General features: G+C 33.2%; 1 long non-coding RNA gene across 2 annotated transcripts in view; it reads right to left on the bottom strand.

Moving 5' to 3' along the window:
• The window catches only part of LOC134735831 (uncharacterized), a 193,909-nt gene extending 175,839 nt beyond the window's left edge, over positions 1-18,070 (bottom strand). For both annotated transcript variants that reach the window (XR_010119358.1, XR_010119357.1), the window contains exon 1: positions 17,867-18,070. This is a non-coding gene — a long non-coding RNA (uncharacterized lncRNA). The remainder of the gene's footprint in view (positions 1-17,866) is intronic.
• Between the last annotated feature and the right edge of the window lie 8,355 nt (positions 18,071-26,425).

The following is a 26,425-nucleotide window of genomic DNA, read 5'->3' as shown; positions in this document are numbered from 1 at the left end:
TAACTCTTCTAACCTGAAAGAAGAAAAATAAAATGTAAAAGAATAGGAAAATGGTAAAGTGACAATATCTGAAAACAGATTTAACAATAATGAAATATTAGAAGTCCTATTATAAATTTACCTTACTATAAATGTAATTCTACAAAGGTAGAATTTAGGGGTAAAAATGCTGTATTTAAAATTCAAGTAACTAGATTAACACAAAAATAAGGCATTTGAAGAGCCAAAACTAGGTTACGTTTGGAAGCAATTAGAAAAAATCTGTTTAGACTGAGGGCAGAAAACAGTTTCTCTGTATTTCCAAAGTACAGAACATTTGCTAGGTAAGAGTGGCTATGCTCTAGAAAATAAACAAATGTATGTTTGCAATCAATATTTATTGAACTAGGAGTACATAAAGGTTACTTAATAAGGCATCATGCCATGCCCAAATGATTCTAGTGCTTTTAAATATTGCCTTGCACTTATTAAACGTGATAAATATTTGTAACCTAAATGGAGCTTGTCTTCTGTTGGATTTTCATATTAATAATGCATTAAATTTCTGTAAGAAGAAGATAGTAAATTCAAAGGTACATGTGACAGTTTGAAGCACAAAAAGGAAACACAAGAAGGAAGATTTTTTGCACTAAGGCATTTATAATGTAACGTCATAGCATTGGGAGTTGACCTTGTACTCCTTAAAATAAGCCAATTAAGAGTTTTCAACTTTGGATGCTTAAATATGCAAATAGCATTTGGAAAATTATATATGAAACACAGAATCAAAGCAAATGTGCCTTCTTTTGTGGAGAGGATCCAAACGTTGAAACTCTCCTCAAAGTCTTCTACGTAGTAGGTCCTAAGAAATATTTAGATTATGTTTTATATATACATTTCCCACATTTAGGGTTGCTTTATATTTTTGAAAATATTATAAATATTATACTTATTCCATGAAAATTCTGAGTAAAGACATTTTTATATAAAATATTGCCTTTATCTTTCATAAGGGCTAAAGACCGGATCAAGTTCTAATTCATATTTTCTTGTTTATATGTTATCTACAACTGGGAGAAGTAAATATTTTGTGCGATAGGAGAGTTTCTAGAGCTTGTCCTTCTGAATTAAATAGAAATATTGTAACTCTCAATTCAAAATATTAAAAAAATGTAAGTTTTGGGGTCTTGGCTTGACAGAAGATCATAATATGATTTTAGTATTATTTTTTCTCTGACAAAATGTAGAATGGGAATATATTTAGTTTAGCTACGGGAGTAGTTAACATGGAGATATATTTAATTGAATAGGATAGATTCTGAGTTTTCTTGAAAACTAGATTCACACTATTCACCATAATATATATTAAATTTAAAATATTCATTTGTTAATAATTACACTCTTCTTAGTAGATATTTCTTTTCTGGGAGATAGTGACTTCTGAGCATTTCCACAGAAAATATAATTTTATGTTAAGCTTTGTGTGCTTAGGTATATTTGAAAATATGCTGAGTAGATTTAAATTTCAAGTTATTTTATAAAAATCTGGAAAATGCACAAATTTTACAGGATGGCCCTTTCAGAGTAACTCTTATGTTTAGAAACTGTGATATGATTATAAACAAACAAAACTGCACAAAAGTGATTTTTTGAAGAGTAGGAAAACACATATTCTACATCTTTGGAGGGTAGATTTTAAGTATTCTTAATCCCCTGAGTCAAAGTATTTATAACTGAATAGTCTCCCTTCTGTTTGTTTATTACTTTGGTTTAAACTGTTTACAGGATGAAGGATATTGGAACCGAGGTTGATGATTTAAATTGGCAATTCCATGTTGACATTTGCCTACTAGCTCAATTCCACCACCAAAATGATTCACTGTCATTTCTGTAATAAATAATATAATTCTTATGAAAACGATTGATTAAATTGATTTTCTTTTTCTCTAACCACAAACATTGCTTCTACGCACTTTGTGCATTTTTAATTTTTATTATAATTTTATGCCTTTTAAGTGGAGCTTCTGCCTAGGAAGAGTTAGCTCCTGGGATCTCTCCTGCTTCTCTCATTTGCCTCCTTTTCTCTGAAACTGCGCATGAAACATGCTCCAAAACACCCCCACTGAGACATATGAATTACCTGTCTACTTGTGGCTGGGAAAACTCACAGGGAAATGCGCAATGAAGCTAAAACTCATGTTTTGCCAAAAGCAAAAATTGGACAAATAGCAGGAATCCAGTAGTTTATTATACAAAAATATATATTTGGGTATGAATTTCATTAAACTAAATGAAACAATCTTTTCTGGATATATGATGCTATGGCTTATTGCATTTAGCATAGACAAATATTTAAGTAGTCCTTTTTCTTTTTAAAGTTTCTGTTTCTAATGGTAAAACGTTTCTTCAGAAGGTGAGGATACTTTTTCTAATCAGTGAGACAATGAAGATATAATCACTCCTGCAAACCCAACTGATCTCCTAAAAAACATGTTTATTATATAGACATATCAGATAAAAACACAGATGGTTTCTAAAATCTGCTTACTGCTTCCATGATATCATTCTTTTGATAGTTTGCTACTGATTTCCATATGTTCTTTCTTAATCCAAAAATGATCTTTGGGGTCTAGTCAACAAAACCTTTTGAGGGAATAAAACTCCTATTCTTCTCTTGCTTGTTTTGTAAAAGAATAAAATCCTCTTCCCAAAATGTATCTGAAGATAGATCACTGTTAGTAAAGTCAAGATGAAATCAATTATTTAGAAAATAAACCAGTATTTGCCAAAGGGGGTGTATAAGATGATCCATTCAAGTTTATAACATGTAACAAAGGTGTTTTCATATTTATATTTTATCATTTTTAATTTTCTATTTTTTACACATTTTATAATATTCATACAAAATTATCATAGAAAAATACATAGAGGCAATACTGTTTTAAAGTGGTCAAAGATATTCCCCTAGAGCCTGACCACTTAGGTCTAAGTGCTCCCTCCATCCCTTACTAAATAAGGCAATTTGGCAAAGTTACTCTCCTGTCCCTTATTTTTAAATTAGGAATGGTAATAGTACCTGTAACTGCTTCATGGATAATGCAATGATTAAATGAGTTAATACTTATAAAGTATTAACTTACAAAGTAAATATAACATTATATGGCTTGTTCAGCTAGTGTTAAATTATTATTACATATAACTTATAAATAGGTAGATGCACATATATTGAGAATGTATATATTTAAAAACTTGTTAAAATAGCACATAATCAAAATATTAAAAATCCTTAAAATGTATGCATTTCTAATCCAGGAATACTAAGATGTCATGAGAATAGGTCTTAAAAGTAATGGCAATTTTCTAAATTGGTGGATAAGAAAATCCACAATGTAATGCATAAAAAGGTCCTGTGATGAAAATGTTCTTGCTGAAGCATATCATAACAAAAGCATTTCAATTGCTTAGAAAGACAGATATAGGTTTGTTTCTGGCCAATAACTTTTTGTGAGATCTTGGACAAATTAGTTCAGCAATCCGAGAATCATTTTCTCATCTAATAAATTGCAATAGTCATATTTATTTTATAGAGTTAAACAATTTATTACATGTAAGATGCTGAGTGTATTGCTTGCCACAAAATCAATGCTAAATAAAAGAATCAGTTTAATTTCCTATCTCCAGTCACAGCATCTTAAATTCCTGTATTCCTTATATAATAAAAATATTTATTGGTGGAAATTGTTTATATACTTTATTTTGAAATATTTATTAGCTAATCAGTTTACCTAAAGCATTCTACAAGCATAGAATGAGTATGTTGATGAGGGCATGGAGCAACTTAGAATGGAAGTATTGGTGTTTCTCATGGGCATTCTGAGCTTCAGCAAAGTTCGTTTGTGTTAGAGGTCCTTACGAGGCTCAACTATGTCCTCTTAGTTCCATTAGTATCTCATGGGAGTTGTCAATGAGATTGTTTGGCTGACATGCTTCCTTAGCTCAACTGTGACACCAATCACTCCACTAACTGTCATGCTACACAACATAAAGGCAAGGAGAATGTCTAGGCCTATTTCCAACCCCTAAGAGTGAACTGGGAAGGGGAAAATTATACCTTCTCACTCCTAATCACACTGAACTTTGATCCATTTATGCCCTAAATCATACGGGATGTTTCTGTATACTTGCTGGCTTTAGACATCTCCAGAGCAGGACCAGGGACCACTTTTATACTATATTCCCTCCAGGTAAGACACTGATGTCCACATCAAGCTTTCCAAGAGAAACAGCCCTTACCTAGAATGTTCTCAAACTCTCACTTTCTCTACCCTACTGTCTCCTGTAGGTAAAGGCAATACTATACCAGTTGGGTCTCTCTTGAGCTTAGAAGCCTACTGGGCATCTCTCATGAATATCTGAGCCCCCTTGGAACATAGCTTATGAGAATTTAATATTTTTTCTCAGCGACATGCTGTCGACCAAAATCTCAGGATGATTTGGCAATCTAGATGAATACATACACATACACATACATGTACTTTAATATGAAATTTACACCACTAGGGAGCCACATATGGCCTGGAGGAAAGGTCAGGGGACACAGAAAAAGAAATAAAATATTGACACATGCTAAAATAAACTTTTTAAAATATATTTTTCCTACATTTGGCTTATAATACAACAGAGAACTCAAAAGCATCAAATTATTTATTCCTTATGAGATATTGATTTTGGCAGGGAGTTTGTTTCAGCAATTCAAAGATTAATGAGCTCTGATGTGGGCATATTGGGCTTAGGATGCCTCTGGGCAGCTGGGTGGCTGGGCAACAATACATGGTCTACAGCTGGATCTGTGGATCTGGGTTCATGGGGAAGATTGCAATAGTCATAATTATGCAGGTGAACAGGAAAGCCTTAAGTAGGAATGAGATCACAAAAAGAGTGTGCATGAAGTGATTAAAGGGTGGAGAACCCAAACTGGGGCATTTCATCATTTAAAGAAGTGCAAAGAAAAAAGGAGCCTGCTGAGAAGCCTAAATGTGAGTGGCTGCAATATTATGAGTTATCGCAGAATCATAAAGGAGGGTGTTTTAGTAAGTAGGAAGTAAATAGTAGTGTCACAATCCCCAGAGGAAACATAATTGTACAGACTATATTGAAACAAGGACCAGGGAGTAATTTTTAATTTGGTAAGACAGGATTTTGAAAATATAATGTTGAAGGAATCTACAGATGAATGATTTAAGAACAAAGGGATATAAAAATGTGGATACCAACATGTATAGATGCTGTTTATAACATTTGGGGACTTGGGACATTTATTAAGTATTGTCTTTTAATCAAAGGCTTTACAGAAATATGCTTATATGCTAAAATATTTATTCCATCTTTAGGCCCAAGTTCATTATTCGCTGCATGCTCAGCTCATTTTCTTGCTATCTTACTAATGCATTAGGTAGTTTAGATGAAGAAAGTGGTTCAGTAGCTTTGAGTAGCAAGATGAGAACTATTAGGCAAAATTGGAGCATGCTTATTCTGAAGAAAAAAAGCCTGTGTCCACATATCATTTCATACATGGTCAAGAACATAGCTGATGATCGAGAAAAGTGTTGAGCTGATTCTGGGAGAAATGCATTTTCAAAACCAAACCATCATATCTACTAAGGGCTAATATTGTATATTATTAATTATGTAGGTGAAGTCAGGGACATTTTTATTAACATGGTTTTTTTAGGTGAACCAAGACTTACACTTTACACATAAACTTTTTCATATCAACCTATAAGTGAAGTATAGTTTAGATTTTAGAGATTCAATGCCTTTAAAAAAAGAAGACTTTTTGTATAAGAGATATCCAGTAAAAATAAGAAAAACACTTGAATATTTAAATACACACATCTGTGAGTGGTGATAACATATTAACAATCATAATTATTCATTTAAAACTCAGGTTAAATCAAATTTTTCTCACTATTAGTTAGATAAGAACATGGAAGAAAGGCCAAAGGGGATAGAAATACTTAGGCATCTCAAAGCCAGGAGGGTGAAAAGAAAAGGACTTAGAGAAATAAGGAGTATGCTAGAAAGAGATAAGATTGCCTTCTGTGCTAAGCAGATGAGTGCTTGCTTACATTCACCATCAAAATTTTAAGCCCCAGGCAATTTAGTCAATATGTAAACTGAGTGCTGCAATTGAAAGTATATTAGTAGCACAAAGGAGTGTCATTTAACAACCTATTTTCTGGATTGGATAATATCTGAGCAAAGAATTAAGAGAATAACATTGATATAGAATAAAAGACATGATATAACAAGTAACAAACCCATAATACCATTTTAACCATCTTTTGATTCCAAAAGAAAATGCACAAACTCATGTAACTGTTAGAGGTACTCATTCTGTTATGATAATCCATCAACTGTGGTCACGAATGAATAAACCCATGTAGGAGATGGAGACTGTGCTGTTCTTGAAGGTATAGCTTCACTTAAGAAAGGATTTTCCCTCTCATTCTTCCTCATACATTTTTATATTATTCATGTCATTATCTCATTTTCTATTATGATATGGTCAGTATGCACCGACTCATCATATGCCCCTAGACAGTTATTCTGCAACCTTTTCATATTGCTGAAATGGTCAAGGCTTTACAAACTCAAACAGAAGGAGCCATTACTCCTTTCCTTGTATGAACTATGCACCTTTCATGACACAGAGACCTATAGATTCTCCAACACATAGCAAACAGGCCTTCAGGAGATTTGCAGGTTTGGCTGGTGTTGCAAATGCTACTTGGTTCAGTTTGAAACAATCTCACTCCCACATGTTAAGATTTATGTTTTTTCAAAGTCTCTCTCAAGCCTATACAAATCTATTTCTTAAGTTAGAATTATCTTGGCTTCAATCAATAAGAGAACTGTATAACACAGTGCTGTTTAGAAGAGTATTAAATTTAGCTAAGTATTGGCCACTCTATAACACTTATTTCTTAACATTTAGATATTACAACATTGAGGACACTCGTCTCTTGGAAACTAGGAAAATGTCAGTGGTATGCTCCAGTCGCAAATTTCAGTTAGGACTCTCAATGTGTCCCATTTAGTCTTCTTTAGTGTTTAGTCTTTTCTCTGATATTGGTTAGTAGTAATATGCATACTTAAATTATTTCAGTAGTAAGAGAACAAGCTGCTTGAAAGCAAGTGCAATTTTAATTTATTGTGTTTATTACAATGTCTAGTTCAGAATCTTTTATAAATTTAAAATTAAATTAATTGTAGATAATAAGATTTCCAGAATTCAATTTTTTCTAGGATTATTTTTAACATAATTATTACCAGAAAATCATATCATTTTATTAGGAACAATTCAAAGCTTTTTCATTACTCAGAATAGCGTTGAGGGAGAGAACTTATCTCAGAACCAATATATTCTTAAGAGAAAGCTGCATTCATATTGACAGGCCTCTCAATATATAATATGTAAAAAAGAGAACCAGTACAAAATTTCAGTATTTTACATGAGACTTCACTATATGTAATATCAAGAAAATTCCAATTCCAAATGAGCTTTTTATGGAAAATAAGTGTGGATTTAACAGACAGTGAAGGCTCTATGAAGAAATTCGTGATGCAGCTTTAGAAATTCACCAGCAGTAAATCACTGGAACTGGTTGAGTGCTCTATGATGAGGTGTGGAGAAAATACAGTGTGAAATAGCAGCGATATTGACAAGGATATAACTTAAAAGCAATAAGCACTTGATGATTGGAAAGTTTCCCATTCTCAAAAGGAGACTAGAAATCGCAGAAAAGTAGGCTACTGAGTTTAAATTAAGAAATGGAGTATATAATCTAGTAAACTGACGATTCCTATAAAGTACAGTAATGTGCTGCATAACAGTGTTTTGGTCAATGACAGATCACATATAAAAAGGTGGTCCTGTGAGATAAAAGGGGCTGAAAAACGTTATTGACTAGTGACAATACAGCCATTATGACATCGCATTGAAACACATTACTCACATGTTTGTGGTGATTCTGGTGTAAACAAACCTACAGTTCTGCCAGTTTTATAAAGGTGTAATACATACAATTAATTATATACAGTACATGATAATCATAATAGTCAACTATGTTACTGGTTTGTTTACCATACTATACTTTTATCATTATTTTAGAGTGCATTTCTTGTACTCACTAAAAAAAATTAACTGTGAAACGGTCATAGTCAGGTCATTCCAGAGGTATTCCAGAAGAAGGCTTCATTATCACAGAAGATGATAGCTCCATACTTGTTATTGTCCCTGGAGGCCTTCCAGTAGAACATGAGGTGGTGGAAGACAGTGATATTGATGTTTCTGACTTTATGTAGGCCTGGGCTAGTGTGTGTGTATGTTTGTTGTTAACAAAAAAGTCAAAAAAGTAAAAAATAAAATATTTAAAAATATTGTAAAAGTGTATAGGATAAGGATATAGAGAAAAAATGCTTTTATGCAGCTATAAAATGTGTTTTAAGCTGTTACTACAAGAGTTAAAGAGTTAAAAAATCAAAAGTTTATAAGCAAAAATATTTACAATAAGCTAAGATTAATTTATTACTGAAAAAAGTAAACTTTTTCATAACTTTAGTGTAGCCCAAGTATGTAGTGGTAATAAAGCCTACAGTGGAGTACTTAACGTCACAAGCCTTCATATGCACTCACCACTCACTCACTGACCACCCAGAGCTACATCCAGCCCTGCAAGCTTCATTTCTGGTAAGTGCTCTAAAACATGGCTCAGGTATACCATGCTTTTATCTTTACACTTCATTTTTACTGTATCATTCCTTTGCATAGATAGTTTGTATTTATAAATACTTACTATTGTGTTACAATTGCTTACTTTTTTTTTTTTTTTTGGGACAGAGTCTCACTCTGTCGCTGAGGCTGGAGTGCAGTGACACCGTGTCAGCTCACTGCAACCTCCGTCTCCTAGGTTCAAGCAATTCTCCTGCCTCAGCCTCCCAAGTGTAGCTGGGATTACAGGCACCCACCGCGATGCCTGGCTAGTTTTTATATTTTTAGTAGAGACAGTGTTTCACCATGTTGGCCAGGCTGGTCTCGAACTCCTGACCTAAGGTGATTCACCCACCTCGGCCTCCCAAAGTGCTGGTATTACAGGAGTGAGCCACCATGCCAGGCCGCCTACAATATTCTGTATGGCAACACGCTGCGCAGATTTGTAGCCTAGGAGCAATAGGCTACACCATATTGCCTAGGTGTAGGCTATACCATTTAATCTGTGCTGATAAGGTCTATGATGTATGATGTTGTACAGTGATGAAATGTCCTAAAGAAATATTTCTCAGATTATATGACCAGTCATGGTGATCGTTGTTCTGATAGATTTACCTGTAGAAGTACCACTACCATCAACAATGTACAGACGTTCCCCAACTGACGATGATTCCATTTAGAATTTTTTGACTTTAGGGTGGTGTGATAGTGATATGCATTCATTAGACAGTCATATGATACTCCCCTGCCATGCTGGGCAGCTTCCAGTCAGCCACTTGATCGCAAGGATAAATTACTGGTAATCTACAGTGTACTGTGTTGCCAGATAATTTTGCTCAACTATAGACTACTGTAATATTTGGAGTATATTAAATTTAGGCTAGATTAAGCTATGATGTTTGATATTTTAGGGGTGTTAAATACTTGTTCAACTTTTAATGGATTTATTGTGACATGATTCCATCATACGTTGAGGAGCATCTGTATTACATTACAGTACTTTCTGGGTTGTAACACGTCCTCAAGCACTGTATTTTTTTTTAATGACCAAAACTACTCCAAAAAGTAAAAAGAGTAATTATTTCTCCCCTCATGTGTTCAAAGAAATTGGACTCAGTGAACTTATCTGAATTTATTTCTGAAACCATATGATCAGTATGAGAAAAAAATAATAATTAAAAAAGTACTTCTGATTCTTCATTAAGTATTCTCTCCATAGAAATGAATCTACATGCTCCTTTACCTCATGGTGCAAATTTTCAAGCTGATTGACTGGGTTAAAGAAGGAGTCTAAGGCTATGAAACAATGCGGGGTTGTACCCCCGTGAAACTATAATTGATGTGTTTGGGGACTGTACCTCAGTCCTGACTTCATTATTAAAATTTTCAACAAGGTACATTGATGAACTTTAATGAAATGAATATTTTTTTCTGTTGAAATAGAGGGTAGGAGAAAAAGATCAAAAGTGTTAGTAGAAGTTAAAAAAAATCCAGGATAAATTTAGTGTATGAGAGCTGGAGCAGCATCAGATTCCCATATTGTGTCTGAATTTACGAGCTCCTAAAAGTGTGAAAAAGACTTAGAAACTTCATAGATACCTCAATGCCCATGATCTACCCACTTTAGGGTGTGATTTGAAAAGCAAATGGTGTGTTGATGACATTAAAAAAGGTATAAATGACATTTTAATGACAGTGTAATCAAAGATTATACACCAGCTGTCACAACCAAGGCAACCATAGTAATTGGGGGTGACCAGAAGGCTTTCCAAAATAAGCTTCTTTTAAAGATTCATTTAAAACTGTCACCAAGGGACTGTTGACATTTTAATTTTTTTCTTTAGATTGGGAGTTATTTTATTTCTTTTTATCTTTTCTTTGTAGAGCACTATAGCTCAACGCATTATCAGTGTACTCTATAGTGAGTGATCAGATACAGATGCAAAGAAAAAAGGAAAATATTTGCAGAATAATCATTTTTATAATAATTAAGTCCATTTTGAAGGCAAGCACTGAAATAATTCATTAATATGACAGTTTGCCTTAAATATTACAATAGAGGTAGTGTGTGCATTCAACGTGAATATTTGTGTCATTAGTTTTGGTTAACAACTTTTCCTGATACTTTGGGCCAATAATTGTATGATCACAAAGCAATTACTAGAATTTGTATCACTGTAATAATTAATTCATAATGATGCTTTTTATGATTTCCTCAATAATTTTGCCTAAAAATGTTATCAATATACTTAATTTAAAAATTTATTACGCTGCTTCAAGCATTTGCATTTTGAATCTTTTCTCAAATCTTCACTGAAATTCCACAATAATAATTTTTCATTATGTTAGTAAACTACTTTGTATTTTACAAAATGTTTTCTACATATTTTGCTTTTGTTTTTCACAACAGCACAATAAGCAAGTGAGGACAAGCATTAATTAGCAGCCACATTTTATGGATGTGAAAATTGAGACTGATTTCAGATTAGATAATGAAGAAAAAGTGTATCTGAGATTTAACTGTTAATACAGCAATATTTGGTATTGTCAGTTTGTTAGGTTTAAGCCATTTTAATATGGAAGCAGTGGTACCTCATTGTGACTTTAATTTGCATTTCCCTAATGACTGATGAGTTGGAGCAACTTTTCAGCTACTTAGTTACTCTCTGTATATCTTCTTTGCTGAAGTATCTGTTTAAACCTTTTGTCTGTTTTTAAATTAGGTTGCTTTCTTAATGTTGAGTTTGGAGAGTTCCTTACATAGCCTGCATACAAGTTTTTTTTTGTGGGATATATTATTTGCACACAGTTTCTCCCTGTGTGCAGCTTATCTTTTCATCTGATCAGAGGAACTTTTATAGAAGTTTTTAATTTTAATTAAATCCTATTTGTCATCTTATGGATTGTGCTTCTAGTATTGCATTTAAAGAAAAAATTGTTTAATCCAGGGTTACAAAGATTTTTTCTATGTTTTCTTTTACTATTTTTATCAATTTACACTTTACATTCAAGTATATAACCCATTTTGAGGTATTTGTGAATAAAGTATGAGGTGTGGTTTGAGATTGATTTTTTATATGGTGTTCAGTTTTTCAAGCACCATTTGTTGAAAAAGTTTTTTTTCTATTAAATTGGCTTTCTTTATTTTCGCAAAGCTCAAATGAGTGCATTTCTGTGTATCTATTCTGAACTAACTTACATTCCATTTATTTAATGTGCTCATCCTTTCACCAACATCACACTGCCTGGATTACAGTAATTTTATATTAATTATTGAAATCAGGTAGTGTGGATTTTTCAACTTTGTTTTTCTTTGTCAAAAAGGTTTAAAATATTCTGGTTTCTTTGTCTTTCAATGTATTTTAAAAATCAGCTTATTATCTAGAAAAATTATTGCTGAGATTTTCACTCGAATCAATCAATATAAGAGAAACAATATCATAACAATGTTGTTATCTTCACATCTACATACATAGTATACTTTTCTAGTGATTTAAGGTTTTGAGTTTCTTCATCCACGTTTTGTTCTTTTGAGAATATAGATCTTGCACATATTTTGCCAGAATTATGCCTAAGTAGTTCTTGTTTTTTACAGCCCTTCCTTTTTTTCTTATAATTTTGGTGAGATTTTACATTTTAATCAGTCAGCCTTTCTCTTACGGTAAAGCTGTTTGAAAGCTGTCAGAGGTCGTGTTTCCTAACTGACTGAGGAAGCATAAAGCCGATTTTCAGAGAAAAGCAGAGTAGAGAGAGATTAAGAGAAGCAGAACACAAGGAAAGATTGAGAAAATGTGTTAGTCTTGGAAGCACAAAAGTCAATAAAGATCCATGACCAAAACACAGAGCCATTTACATTTGATTTACACAAATGTCACTTCTTGCTGAACTATTTTGTCATCTACTGGAAAAAAAAGTAGTGGCATCCCATGGAAAATATTTGCTTAAATATGTGTTTAGAACATGAAACAGTCATTTTTCTCCAGTTCAGGCCTAGTACACCACGATCTCTGACATTACACCTTAAGATTATGAAGCTTTCTTAGCCACTAAGGGACAGATAACACAAAGATACCAATTACCTTTTCTCTTGATCATTCTATCTAAAGAAAGTTCCAAATAGCAATAACTGTAGAATGTAGTATAATATTTATATAGGAAAGGAAACTCTCCAACAACTTCTATAACCATGCATTTATAAATGTAGGGATTGTATTTGTGTGATGCGTGTCTACAGCACTCTATTACAGCTCCCTGTATCATGTATATCCACACAATTGTTTCAAAGTTCGGATGAACAATAATAAATGTCAATACCTTGGGTCACTCCCGTTATGTTATTCCACCCTCACTCATTCTGCTTCAAAGAGATTGGAGCTGGATCCTAGACTTTTCTGTATCTTAAATAGAGTATGACTAGGAGTAGATAAATTTCTAAAGGAAAGAAAGCCCTACAGACTCTATATTAAGTTTGGTTATCTGTTCATAGTTTAATGAGGAAATTATTTTTAGAATGATTATCTCAATAGATGGAGAAAAGGCCTTTGACAAAATTCAACAACTCTTCATGGTAAAAACTCTCAATAAATTAGGTATTGATGGGACGTATCTCAAAATAATAAGAGCTATCTATGACAAACCCACAGCCAATATCATACTGAATGGACAAAAACTGGAAGCATTCCCTTTGAAAACTGGCACAAGACAGGGATGCCCTCTCTCACCACTCCTATTCAACATAGTGTGGGAAGTTCTGGCCAGGGCAACCAGGCAGGAGAAGAGAATAAAGGGCATTCAGTTAGGAAAAGAGGAAGTCAAATTGTCCCTGTTTGCAGATGACATGATGGTGTATCTAGAAAATCCCATCGTGTCAGCCCAAAATCTCCTTAAGCTGATAAGAAACTTCAGCAAAGTCTCAGGATACAAAATCAATGTGCAAAAGTCACAAGCATTCTTATACATCAATAACAGACAAACAGAGAGCCAAATCATGAGTGAACTCCCATTCACAATTGCTTCAAAGAGAATAAAATACCTAGGAATCCAACTTACAAGGGATGTGAAGGACCTCTTCAAGGAGAACTACAAACCACTGCTCAGTGAAATAAAAGATGATACAAACAAATGGAAGAACATTCCATGCTCATGGGTATGAAGAATCAATATGGTGAAAATGGCCATACTGCTCAAGGTTAATTTACAGATTCAATGCCATCCCCATAAAGCTAGCAATGACTTTCTTCACAGAATCGGAAAAAAACTACTTTAAAGTTCATATGGAACCAAAAAAGAGCCCGCATTGCCATGTCAATCCTAAACCAAAAGAACAAAGCTGGAGGCATCACGCTACCTGACTTCAAATTATACTACAAGGCTACACTAACCAAAACAGCATGGTACCAGTACCAAAACAGAGATATAGACCAATGGAACAGAACAGAGCCCTCAGAAATAATGCCACACATCTACAACTATCTGATCTTTGACAAACCTGACAAAAAGAAGAAATGGGGAAAGGATTCTCTATTTAATAAATGGTGCTGGGAAAACTGGCTAGCCATATGTAGAAAGCTGAAACTGGATCCCTTCCTTACACCTTATACAAAAATTAATTCAAGATGGATTAAAGACTTACATGTTAGACCTAAAACCATAAAAACGCTAGAAGAAAACCTAGGCAATACCATTCGGGACATAGGCATGGGCAAGGACTTCATGTCTAAAACACCAAAAGCAATGGCAACAAAAGCCAAAATTGACAAATGGGATCTAATTCAACTAAAGAGCTTCTGCACAGCAAAAGAAACCACCATCAGAGTGAACAGTCAACCTACAGAATGGGAGAAAATTTTCGCAACCTACTCATCTGACAAAGGGCTAATATCTAGAATCTACAATGAACTCAAATTTACAAGACAAAAACAAACAACCCCATCAAAAAGTGGGCGAAGGACATGAACAGACACTTCTCAAAAGAAGACATTTATGCAGCCAAAAAAACACATGAAAAAATACTCATTATCACTGGCCATCAGAGAAATGCAAATCAAAACCACAATGAGATACCATCTCACACCAGTTAGAATGGAGATCATTAAGAGGTCAGTAAACAACAGGTGCTGGAGAGGATGTGGAGAAATAGGAACACTTTTACGCTTTTGGTGGGAATGTAAACTAGTTCAACCATTGTGGAAGTTGGTGTGGCGATTCCTCAGGGATCTAGAACTAGAAATACCATTTGACCCAGCAATCCCAGTACTGGGTATATATCCAGAGGATTATAAATCATGCTGCTATAAAGACACATGCACACATATGTTTATTGTGTCACTATTCACAATAGCAAAGAGTTGGAACCAACCCAAATGTCCAACAACGATAGACTGGATTAAGAAAATGTGGCACATATACACCATGGGATACTATGCAGCCATAAAAATGATGAGTTCATGTCCTTTGTAAGGACATGGATGAAGCTGGAAATCATCATTCTCAGCAAACTATTGCAAAGACAAAAAACCAAACACCGCATGTTCTCACTCATAGGTGGGAACTGAACAATGAGAACACATGGACACAGAAAGGGGAACCTCACACACTGGGGACTGTTGTGGGGTGGGGGGAGTGGGGAGGGATAGCATTAGAAGATATACCTAATGCTAAATGATGAGTTAATGGGTGCAGGACACCAACATGGCACATGTATACATATGTAACAAACCTGCACGTTGTGCACATGTACCCTAAAACTTAAAGTATAATAATAATAAATAAATAAATAAAAAATACACAAAAAAAGAAAATGTTGTTTATACTATAAATTATCAAATTCCATGAAGTCTGATCTAGATTTCAAATATCAATGATAAAGGATTATAGTTAAAAAGGAATGGAAAACTTGCTACAACCTTATAAATACTGGGCAACAATTGCAAGCAATGCAACTATGGATAAGTCAAAAATTGTTTTCATCTGATATGATTCAATGGGAAGAACACATTACCTGAGATATAGTTTTACCTATAAAAAATTGACTAATCAAATGTTTGGATAAAAATATTAGTTTACAGGAAATACAGTAAGGAGAGGTGCTTGCTAAATGACACCGTAAGGATCCAATCAGCTAAATCTAGATTGTGAAAAATTCTATGCCTAAAGACCAATTTATGTTTTTTACAAATAAATGGCATAAAAAATATAGAAGTATGAACTTCTAAAAGACTAAAAGTGACTTAAGAAACATCAATCAAATTCTTTGTCAACCTTTCCAGATCTTCATTTGAACAATCCTATCATAAAAGTACATGTTTGACATCACTGCTGAAGTAACAAATTACATTAGGAGATTATTGTTAATTTGGTTTTGTGTGCTGTTATTAGAGTAATATTTTCAAAAAGTCCTTGCTATTACAAATGCATACTGAAGCATTTATAGATGAAATAATATATATTTAATATTTATAGTACTCAGAAGCAAACACACTAATAACCAACAAACATTGCGAAGACAGTAAATGAAACAAGCCTATACAAACGTTGTAACTAATTGCATAGGCTGGATACCAGACACATGTGAGTTTAATATACCAATCTCCCTCTTTTTGTGTATTTTTAAAAATTTCTGGCCGGGCACGGTGGCTCACGCTTGTAATCCCAGCACTTTGGGAGGCCGAGGCGGGTGGATCACGAGGTCAGGAGATCGAGACCACGGTGAAACCCCGTCTCTACTAAAAAATACAAAAAATTAGCCGGGCGTGGTGGCGGGCGCCTGTAGTCAGTCCCAGCTACTTGGAGAGGCTGAGGCAGGAGAATGGCGTGAACCCGGGAGGCGGAGCTTGCAGTGAGCCGAGATTGTGCCACTGCACTCCAGCCTGGGCGACAGAGCGAGACTCCGTCTCAAAAAAAAAAAAAAAAATTCTATAATAAGAAAAATTGATATGGAAAAAAGATTTAACAACACAGGAAAATATTGAAACTAAACATATATGTTAAAAAGATAGATTTTCAAGTCCATGAACAGTATAACTAACCCCATGTAAAAAGTAACTTTATAAAACATACTTCATAAAAATATGTATATGAGTATGGAACTACATATATTAAAATGATTTTCTCTGATACAATCACTCTGTGTTTCTATATATTTTAGAACTTTTATAACCTGAATGCATTTTATAATTGGAAAACGTTTAAAATTATTTACAATTATATTAGTCAATTATCCATTTTTACTTAGTCTTTGGGGAAGCATGTAATTCTTTGATTCCTGGGCTTTAAAATGGCCTACAGTGATCTTACTACCATTGTCAAATCACTGTGGATAACATGTAACATCTTAACATGTTTATAACAAATTGAATTTGTATCAATTTAAATTATAACATTCATATTCTTCACAATGCAGTCCACACTCATTTTAGGACACATTTATGTTGTTGTTGTTTTATACTTGGGTTGGGAGTACATTACTCTCATAAACTTAAAGCTTCCCAAGTTGGGTATGATAAAAAATGTGCAAGAATTTATTATTATGACTAATTATTCTGTACCTAGATGCTAAATGAAACTTCTTTAGTTGTCTCAAACTTGGCTGATGCCTGAGTCTGAAACAAAGGTTGTCAATTTATCATACACTCTAGGAAAAGCTGCCAAGGTCTCATTTTTGCAAAATGAATTAAAGGGGAACTGAAAATACTGCATTTTTCTTCTAAGCATAATTTAAAATCCTATGAGGGAGAAACAGGTAGAGAAACCTCAAGAGAATTTCTTTCCACGGAGTTGTCTGAATGCTGTGCATTTTCCCTCCTTTCCTTACCATTTACAGAGCGTTGGTGCTTTTCAAGAAGAGAGACCCTTTCCTTTTCCTTGTCTGAATACTGGATGAAGTCAAGAAATATTGGAGCCTCAGTGCTCTAAAAAGCAGAACATGGCAAAAGTCTGACCTGTATGTGCTGTAGTTTCTGAGGATTGGATTGGTGCTTGGCTCTCAATTAGAAACACCTGCAGAGATCTCTGAGTTTTTCTGAAAACAGATCATGCAGAGAGCACTGCTGCGGTTCAGATAGACGATTCCTGCATCCCAGAGTGGACACTGGGAAGGAAATTGTGCTTACTCACCTTTGGCTAGTGTAGTAGGTTGAATAGGGCCACTCATCCAACTGTTTCTGTCCCCAAATGCATGCCAGAATGTGGTTATTTGGAAATAAGTATTCGCCGACGTAATCAGCTAAGGTGAGGTTATACTAGATTAGGGTGGTTCTAAATCCAATTACTAGTTGATGTGGTTTGGCTGTGTCCTTACCCGAACCTCACCTTTAATTGTATAATAACAATCCCCACCTGTTAAGGGTGGGCCCAGGTGGAGATAATTGAATCACGGAGGCGGTTTCCCCGATGCTATTCTCGTGATAGTGAATGAGTTCTCACGAGATCTGATGGTTTTACAAGGCCTTTCCCCTTTGCTTGGCGTTCATTCTCTCTCCTGCTGCCCTGTGAAGTGGTGCTTTCTGCCGTGACAGTAAGTTTCCTGGGGCTTCTCCAACCATGTGAAACTATGAGTCAATTAAGCCTTTTTTCTTTATAAGTTACCCAATCTTGGGTATTTCTTCATAGCACTGTGAGAACAGACTAATACACCAGTGTGCTAGTAAGAGGAGCGTACACAGAGAAACTCACATAGAGGAAGGCCATGTGAAAGTGGTAGCAGAGACTAGAATCGTGCTACCACAAACCAAGGAATGCCCAGGAACACCAAAAGCTGGAAGAGGCAAGGAACACCAAGGATTTCAAGTAACCACCAGACGCTAGGAGAAATTGGGTAGGGATACCATCGGGATGGTTTCTTCCTGAGAGCCTCCAGAAGGAACCAGTTTCCTGACACCTTGATTTCACACTTCTACCCTCCTAAACTGTGGGAGAATGGAAGTTCTAGGATATTAGTACAGCTAGAATAAACTTTATCATTCATATCAAATATTTTGTGAGAGTAAATGCCTTACAATAGCTTAAGCAGCCCTCAAAATCTGTCACCTGAGTCTCTGACACTCTGGAGAAGCGAAGTTGCAGTAGTGTCTGGTATTTTAATGCTCTGTGATAGCCGCGAGGAGGGTGTTTTGAGATAGGTCAAGATCAGGCTGGGATCACCATTTTCCATGATTGAGAAAGCTCCCATGGGACACTTGACTAAATGTTGACTTTGTGGTCAGTTTACTGCTCCTGTCTTGAGGGCCATCCCCTCTTTCTGCTTTTTCCCCTACTTGTGCTGAGCTGGTACTCTCCATAATGCTATTTCTTCTGCACTGTATTCAGAACAATGTCGAGATGTAAAACAAATTACCCTTTTGGGAAAGTTATTATAAAGAGAGGTTAGTACACAGCCTTAACTCACCTGAATACACAACTGGAGGGTTGCTTTTAATGAGTACAATCTTTAAAAAGTCCTGTGAATGCTATGAAAATGTAGCATATAATTACTGTGTGTTTTGTTGTGTCCATATGTATAAGCCGGTGGATCTATTTATTATTGGGATAATTCTTGAACTTGAGATAATTCTCAGACTGCCCATAATATCCTTCTGTCTCTGTGTACTGTCTGTGTGTGTTTCTGCCAACAGATGAAAAACACATAGATTTTTCTAAGGCGTTTATTTTATACAACAAACATCAGGGGAGACTAAGGAGTGTTTACCGTAAGTCTTATGCTGGTTGTAACTATAAAAGATTTTATCAATTGGAAAGAGCTTGGGTTAATATCTAACCTCATTATTTTTCTTATTTCTGTTAATGTTGTCCATATCTGGTTGCAGTTACTATTATGAATATCTACAGAAAGTGGCTTGAATATTATAGATCATTATACATTCCACTGAAATATTGTGAAATGGTTGTCAAGCCCCAGAACAATAAAATGAATGAGTTCATAAACTTTGTTTTTCTTTTAACATATTATTTTTAGATATTCCAAGTTAAGCTAGTGTAGAAATGTACAAGACGATCAAGAGTTGTACAGCTAGAGCATATATCAATGAAGCTCTGAAAACTTAGCAACAGTTCTTTCATACAGCTAACTTATGATAACATTACTGATCTTTGTGGAATAATGAACCCTCAAAGCTAAAATATTCTCATATTTTCTAGTGAATGCAGTTTCATGTAACCGGATTATTAAGCTTTTTTATCTGAACCAACTGAAAGAAAGCTCTCATCAAATAATTCTGTAAATTAGATAGATAATAAATTCAAACATTGGTTAGGGCAGACAGTCTATCAAATATAATAAACTTGTAAAATATTTGCTATATTATAAATTCATACTTCTTTCATACTTGTGAATATATATTATCCTTTCAGAATAATATTGCTAAATAAAGAGCAGGATAAAGTTTCTCAACAAACATTATTTATAATTGATCTGTATTAGAATGTAATACATTGACAGAAAGAAAAAAGGGAAAATACTTATGTAGACTTTTAATCAGCAGGTTGAATATCATTCCTAAAGAAATAATTAATTACTGCAACCAAATTTTTCCAAAGAGAATATATTCCAATTTTATGCAAATTCAGGAAATCAGATTAGGGAAAACATAAGCCAATTGACTTTATGAGGTTAATCAGCTCATTTAATTTTAATACCTACATCTTGAAAAAAATATTAAAAAGATAAATTCCAATCCAATCTCATAGATTAATTTGTTCAATATTTTTGCAACACTGCTAAACACAGTAGCAAAATCCAGTATTATCTATTAGTATATAGAGTTCAATTTATAGATCATAAGAGACATACTTTGTCATGGTTCCTGAGTATACCTACATGTTGAGTGCACCATAATAACAAGGCTTTTCTGCTTCCTACAGTGAGGAATTTCTCTAGCTGTTCACACAGGCAAATAAGTTCAAGACAACTACAGCATCACCACTGTGTAACTGCACACTCCATGGGGCAGAATATCTAGCTCTTTTTTTATTTTTATTTTTTACTTTCTATAAGGTTTGCTGTTTTACAAAAAAGGGCCAGGCACATACTCTTACCCTGCACACCTGAACTGAGCTACAAACCCACTGCTTCCTTAACATTCATCTGGACCCCTCATGTCACCCAGTGGGACTTGGGAACAAAGAGGACCAGTGGAAATATCCAAATGTTCATACTATTACCTCTGCCTTAAGAAATAAAGTCCTTTGCCTCTGACCCAAGATTATCCTGCCTTCTACCATTGTACCTGAATCAGTATCAAAACAAGTGGGGTAAACCCTGAGGTCCTTCAAAAATCTTGATAATATAATTATATAAATCTGATATTATACAATATTATACATACACACACATATATATGTATTTATAATTAAATATATTTTAGGAAGATAGTAACATTCTCAATTTAATAAGTTCTGTCTACACATGACATACATTTGTAATTCTACACCATTAGAAGAATCCGCATTAAAGTCAAAAGCAAGAGGAGCACACCTGCTATCAGTACTTCTAGTCAACATTACAGTGGAGGTCCTAGCTACTGTCATTGAATAAGAAAGAAAGAAAGTGGAATGTGTAAGAACCAAGAAGAAAAATGAATTATTTTTATTTAAGATAAGGTTAAAATAAATATCCAAGACAATTGCCCGAAAAAAAATGAAAGTATACATGCAAACAACAAAAAGCGTAGTTAAAAGATATTGTCTTCAAATGTAACACCAATATAGTATACATATATTTTTTCTCTGACTTTCAATAATTTCAGTTTACTGTGTGTGTGTGTGTGTGTATATATATGTATATATATAAGTATATATATACTGTATATATAGTGTATATATATACTGTATATATAGTGTATATATATACTTTATATATAGTGTATATATATACTGTGTATATATAGTGTATATACAGTGTATATATATACTGTATATATATAGTATATATATACAGTATATAATGTATATATATACTATATATAGTGTGTATATATATACTGTGTATATATACTATGTATAGTGTATATATATACTGTATATATATACTGTATATATACAGTGTATATATATACTGTATATATACAGTATATATATAGTGTGTATATATATACTCTTAGATAAAATTAGATGATAATGTAAAAAATCAATTAAATTAAGATTAATCTCCGAATTTGCTGAACTTTTACTAAAAATTTATTGATTTTTAAAATAAATTTTTAACATGACTATGATAATATGAAGACTATGGGCCAAAAAAACCTAAAAAATCCTGAAGAGGTAATCAAGTTTGGAATTCTTCCCATAATATATCAGTATTCATTATGGAAGTGTAATGCGTAATGTTAGCATAGGGTTGTAAGACTTTGATCAAGAGTCAAAGGAATGGAACATGAATAAACCATTATATGGGATGCCAATATATGATGGAGATAATATTTCTAGAAAAATTGGGCAAGAATGAATCATCTAATATTTTTTCTAGCATATTTTAACATGCAATAAGTTAATCTGCAAAATATTTAGAAGAAAAAAAAACCTATACAATCTTAAGAATTTCTTGAAGCCCACAAAATTTTTATAAAACTTAATAATGTCAATGGGTTTGATTATACTAAAACAAAATAAATTATATCAAGACAATTGGAGAAATAGTAAACCTCTAGCTAGGTATAATACTCCTATATAAGTTCTTTGACATGTGTATGATTATAGAAAGGAAAGGAAAAATTAAAACATTGCCTATGGGATTTTAAGATAGGTATATTTATACTTATTACAACTACAACAGAATGGGTTGACGAAAAAGTGACAAATATTATGGTAAGTTACTTGTATTTCCTTGAAGAGGAAAAACTTTATTTTCACAGTATAATACTAGACTATAAAATAATAATGTACATTATATTTCCTAAGGTAAATACATGAACAATATGTACACACATACAAAACACTGAATATAATGATGTAGGCAGGGTAAAAGAAAAAAATGAAAAAATATATAGCAACAAATACTAATCAAAATAAATCTATATTGACTAAATGTGTATATACTCAGAAACAGCAACAAAATATATAAAGCAAAAATTGATAGACTAGATAAATGGACAAATCTACAATGCACAGATGCAAATCTAGTTGTATAGTTGCAGACTTTGTCTTAAATTGACAAACAGTAAGTGTACAGAAATGTAGAACAATACCTTACCAACTGCATCTAATACATTTATAGAACACTCAACACTAAATGAACAGAATGTACATTCAAGTACACATGGAACACTTCCCAAAATAGAATATCTGATAGTCATAAAACAAAGTTAATCAAATGTAATTTTGTTTAAGATCATGCAAAGTAAGTTTTCTGACTATATTAGAATCTAACTAGAAATCAATAACAAAAAATGTTTTAACTTCCCTTTGGAGAGCAATTTGAAAATACTAAAGTAACACACCTCATTGTCAAGCAATACCACTTCTTCACATGTACTTTAGAGAAACTTCTTCATGTGCTCACAAAGGGACATCTACAAAAATGCTTCTAATAGTGTTGTTCATCCCAGTAAACAATATGGGGCATCCTAAAGGACTCTCAGTTAATCAATCAAAAAAGCAATCAATAGTACATACAAGGGGTATGTAATGGAGCACTGTGAATGATGTAGAGCTACACATATTAATAGAGATTTGTTTCTAAAAAGGTTGAGTTAATATGGGGATAAATAGATGAATACAGCTCTTTATTTAAAGCTTAGTCACAAATATATACAATAAATTATACATATATAATTTATAAATATATATAAAATATAATATATAAAATATATATTCATCTTTTAAAGATAGAAGAAATTAAATAAGCCTGGAAGATAAGACAGAGGTTATCTTTTGATGTAGGGGAGAGGCAGGAGATAATGTTGATAGAAAAGATACACCGAATATTTCAAATATAATTTAAAGTTTTCATTTCTAATATGTATAGATGAGTGTTGGGTTCAATTATTTATTATATGCTAGAGGACAAGTATGTTTTATTTAAAGTTTAAATGCAATTACAGATTTAAAATGAAAGGTCAGTGATTTATGAAAAAAATGTTAAGTTGATGCCTACTTGTAACTTTTATATTTAAATGTTTAGGATAAAAATACAGAAGTCTGGTAAAAATTAAGAAGTATTTGAATAATGGCTTGGTAATACCAAGAATCAGTGAGGTTGTAGAGCAAGGAGAATGCTTGCATATTGATCTGGGAAGAATCAAGTCATCCATTTTGGAAGCTGTCTAGCAGTTCTTAATAAAGAACACTTCTGAGTATATTTTACAGAACATTCCATCACTGGTCTATCAGGGCTGCAGGGTTGAAAGATAAAACACAGGATTCCCAATTAAATTTGAATTGTAATAACCAACAATAATACATTTTTCGTATAAGTACATCCATATATTGCGTGGAACATACATTAAAATTTTATTTGTTGTTTATCTAAAATTCAAATTTAGCTGGGAGCCTTGTATTTTTTATTTACTAAAACTGACAAACCTAATAAGGGTTTGTGTACCTTATTAAGTTAGCAGTGAGTTGAAGGCAGTGTACATTTTATTTTTGAGGCTAGTGTTTCTCAAAGTGTCGTACTTGAAGCAACAGCAGCAGTAGAATCACCTAGGAATGGGTAAGAAAGAAAAACTCCCAGAATTCATTCCAGATTTACTAAATCAGAAACTCTGGTTCTTGTGATGTGTAATTTGTGTTTTTACTAGTCTTCTGATGCTCACTAAAGTTTGGGAAAGATTGGTTTATTCAAACAGAGTAGTAAAATGTTTAAGGTATTGTTATCACTTACCTGCATCACTGTCTCAGTAGTTCATTGCATCCATATTTGCTCAGCTCCAATCCACCTTGTAGAGAGCAACTAGAACATGCTTTTAAAAATGTCAGATGGACTTACCTGTACAAACTCTTTTAAGGCTTCATATTGCCACTGTAATACAGGTATAATGTTTGTTGCACTTATAGGAATTTTCTTAGTCTGGCTTCCTGCCTCATCTTGAACCACTGTGATTTTTATGCTCCTATATTTTGCTTTTGTTTCATTCTTTCAAGTGCTAAGTTCTTGAACTTCTATGCTCTTATCAACCAACACAAAAATATAGCTCTCTCCATCGGAAACAGTTTTCCTCCCATTTACTCTCTTGTTTTCCCTTATTAACTCTAATCTATACAGCAATTTCAGCTTATAATTGACTCTTTTGGAGAGACCTCTCCAGTTCCTAAAAGTCTATAATTGTACTCTTTGAAAGGTAGTCTTTGGAGGGTAATATTAAACAATATGTATACAAATGTTTAGTATTACATTTTATTCCTTTTACTTTATTAGTAACATGTTATAGAGATTTATGTTGCAGAAAGACAGATGCACTAACATATAATTCTATCTTGATGATCAAGTCTTATGTTTACCTGATTTAATAATAACACAAATTTTCATATTAAAAAAATAACAAGCATTGCATTTTACATTAATTATTAACATAAGAAGAACACTTTAATGGATAAAGTGATGCAATTTATCCATACATGACTCACTATTTAACTTTGAATCATCTTCTAGAGCTTGTCAAGTATCTTCCTCTGAAAAACAATAATATCTTTGAATTCATGGACGTTTTATAAAAATTAATAAGTAATGCATGCAAAACTTTTTTTGGATGTAGGCAGTAATTAAATAAAATAATGTAGAAAGATTTATCAGAAAGCACAGAAATAGATTAAAATAAAATTAATTATATGCTATGTTACAAATTATCACTGAATCTTACCCAGCATAATTTTGAGAGACTCATAGCTCTACTTATTAATATCACTACTAACCACTATAAAATAGGACATTCAACATGTCTAAATCTTAGAATATCTGCTGAAATAATAGGCATTAACATTAAGGCATTTAATATAAAGAACCTATGAATAAATGATAGCATCTTTTAGTTTTTAATCCTGTGCTTAAATAGTCTTCACTAATATTTTCTTTAAATAAAATCTAAACAATATGTTCTTTATTCCTTAACATATTTGTATACTCTTTTTTTCAGGGGTCTAAGAAATAGAAAAATAAATCATTTGTTTCAGTAGAATTCTGACAGCATCTTCATTATTTTACAAAAAAATGTAATTTTTGCCTTTGTGTTTCAGAAATGCTACCATGCTCTAAGCAAAGTCAATGATAGATGCATAATAATTTTTACATATATATGTATAATAAATTTTAAATACACATACAAACTGTCCAGATATGAGGTTATAAAGCGTATCTATCTGCTCCGTCTTTAAGTGGCCACTGTATGTTAGCTATGAAGGATAGGGTCATTAAAATAGTAATTAGATGCTGCTAGGCATGAGCATATCATCTGATTAAGTCAGGAACAGTATCACACGCTGTGTATAGCAGTGCATAGGTGCAATTTATTTAGCCTTTCTCTCAAACAGCCCACTGGCACCTACCACATGCAGGCTTTAGTTTAGATGCACTAATTGTCTGATCCATTATATTGAAATTCATGGTCTTATTTGAAGAGATGATGAGAAATTATTATTTCAAGGATATCAAAGTGATGGTAATTGTGCAAAATAATCGTTAGAGTCCATGTTTTGACAAGCGTGTCCTTTTCATCATTATTATCTATTTACTTCATTGAGTTTATT

This window comes from Symphalangus syndactylus, chromosome 2 (genome assembly GCF_028878055.3).
Source record: "Symphalangus syndactylus isolate Jambi chromosome 2, NHGRI_mSymSyn1-v2.1_pri, whole genome shotgun sequence".
Taxonomy (NCBI): Eukaryota; Metazoa; Chordata; class Mammalia; order Primates; family Hylobatidae; genus Symphalangus; species Symphalangus syndactylus.
This window is presented reverse-complemented; position numbering and strand designations above follow the sequence as displayed.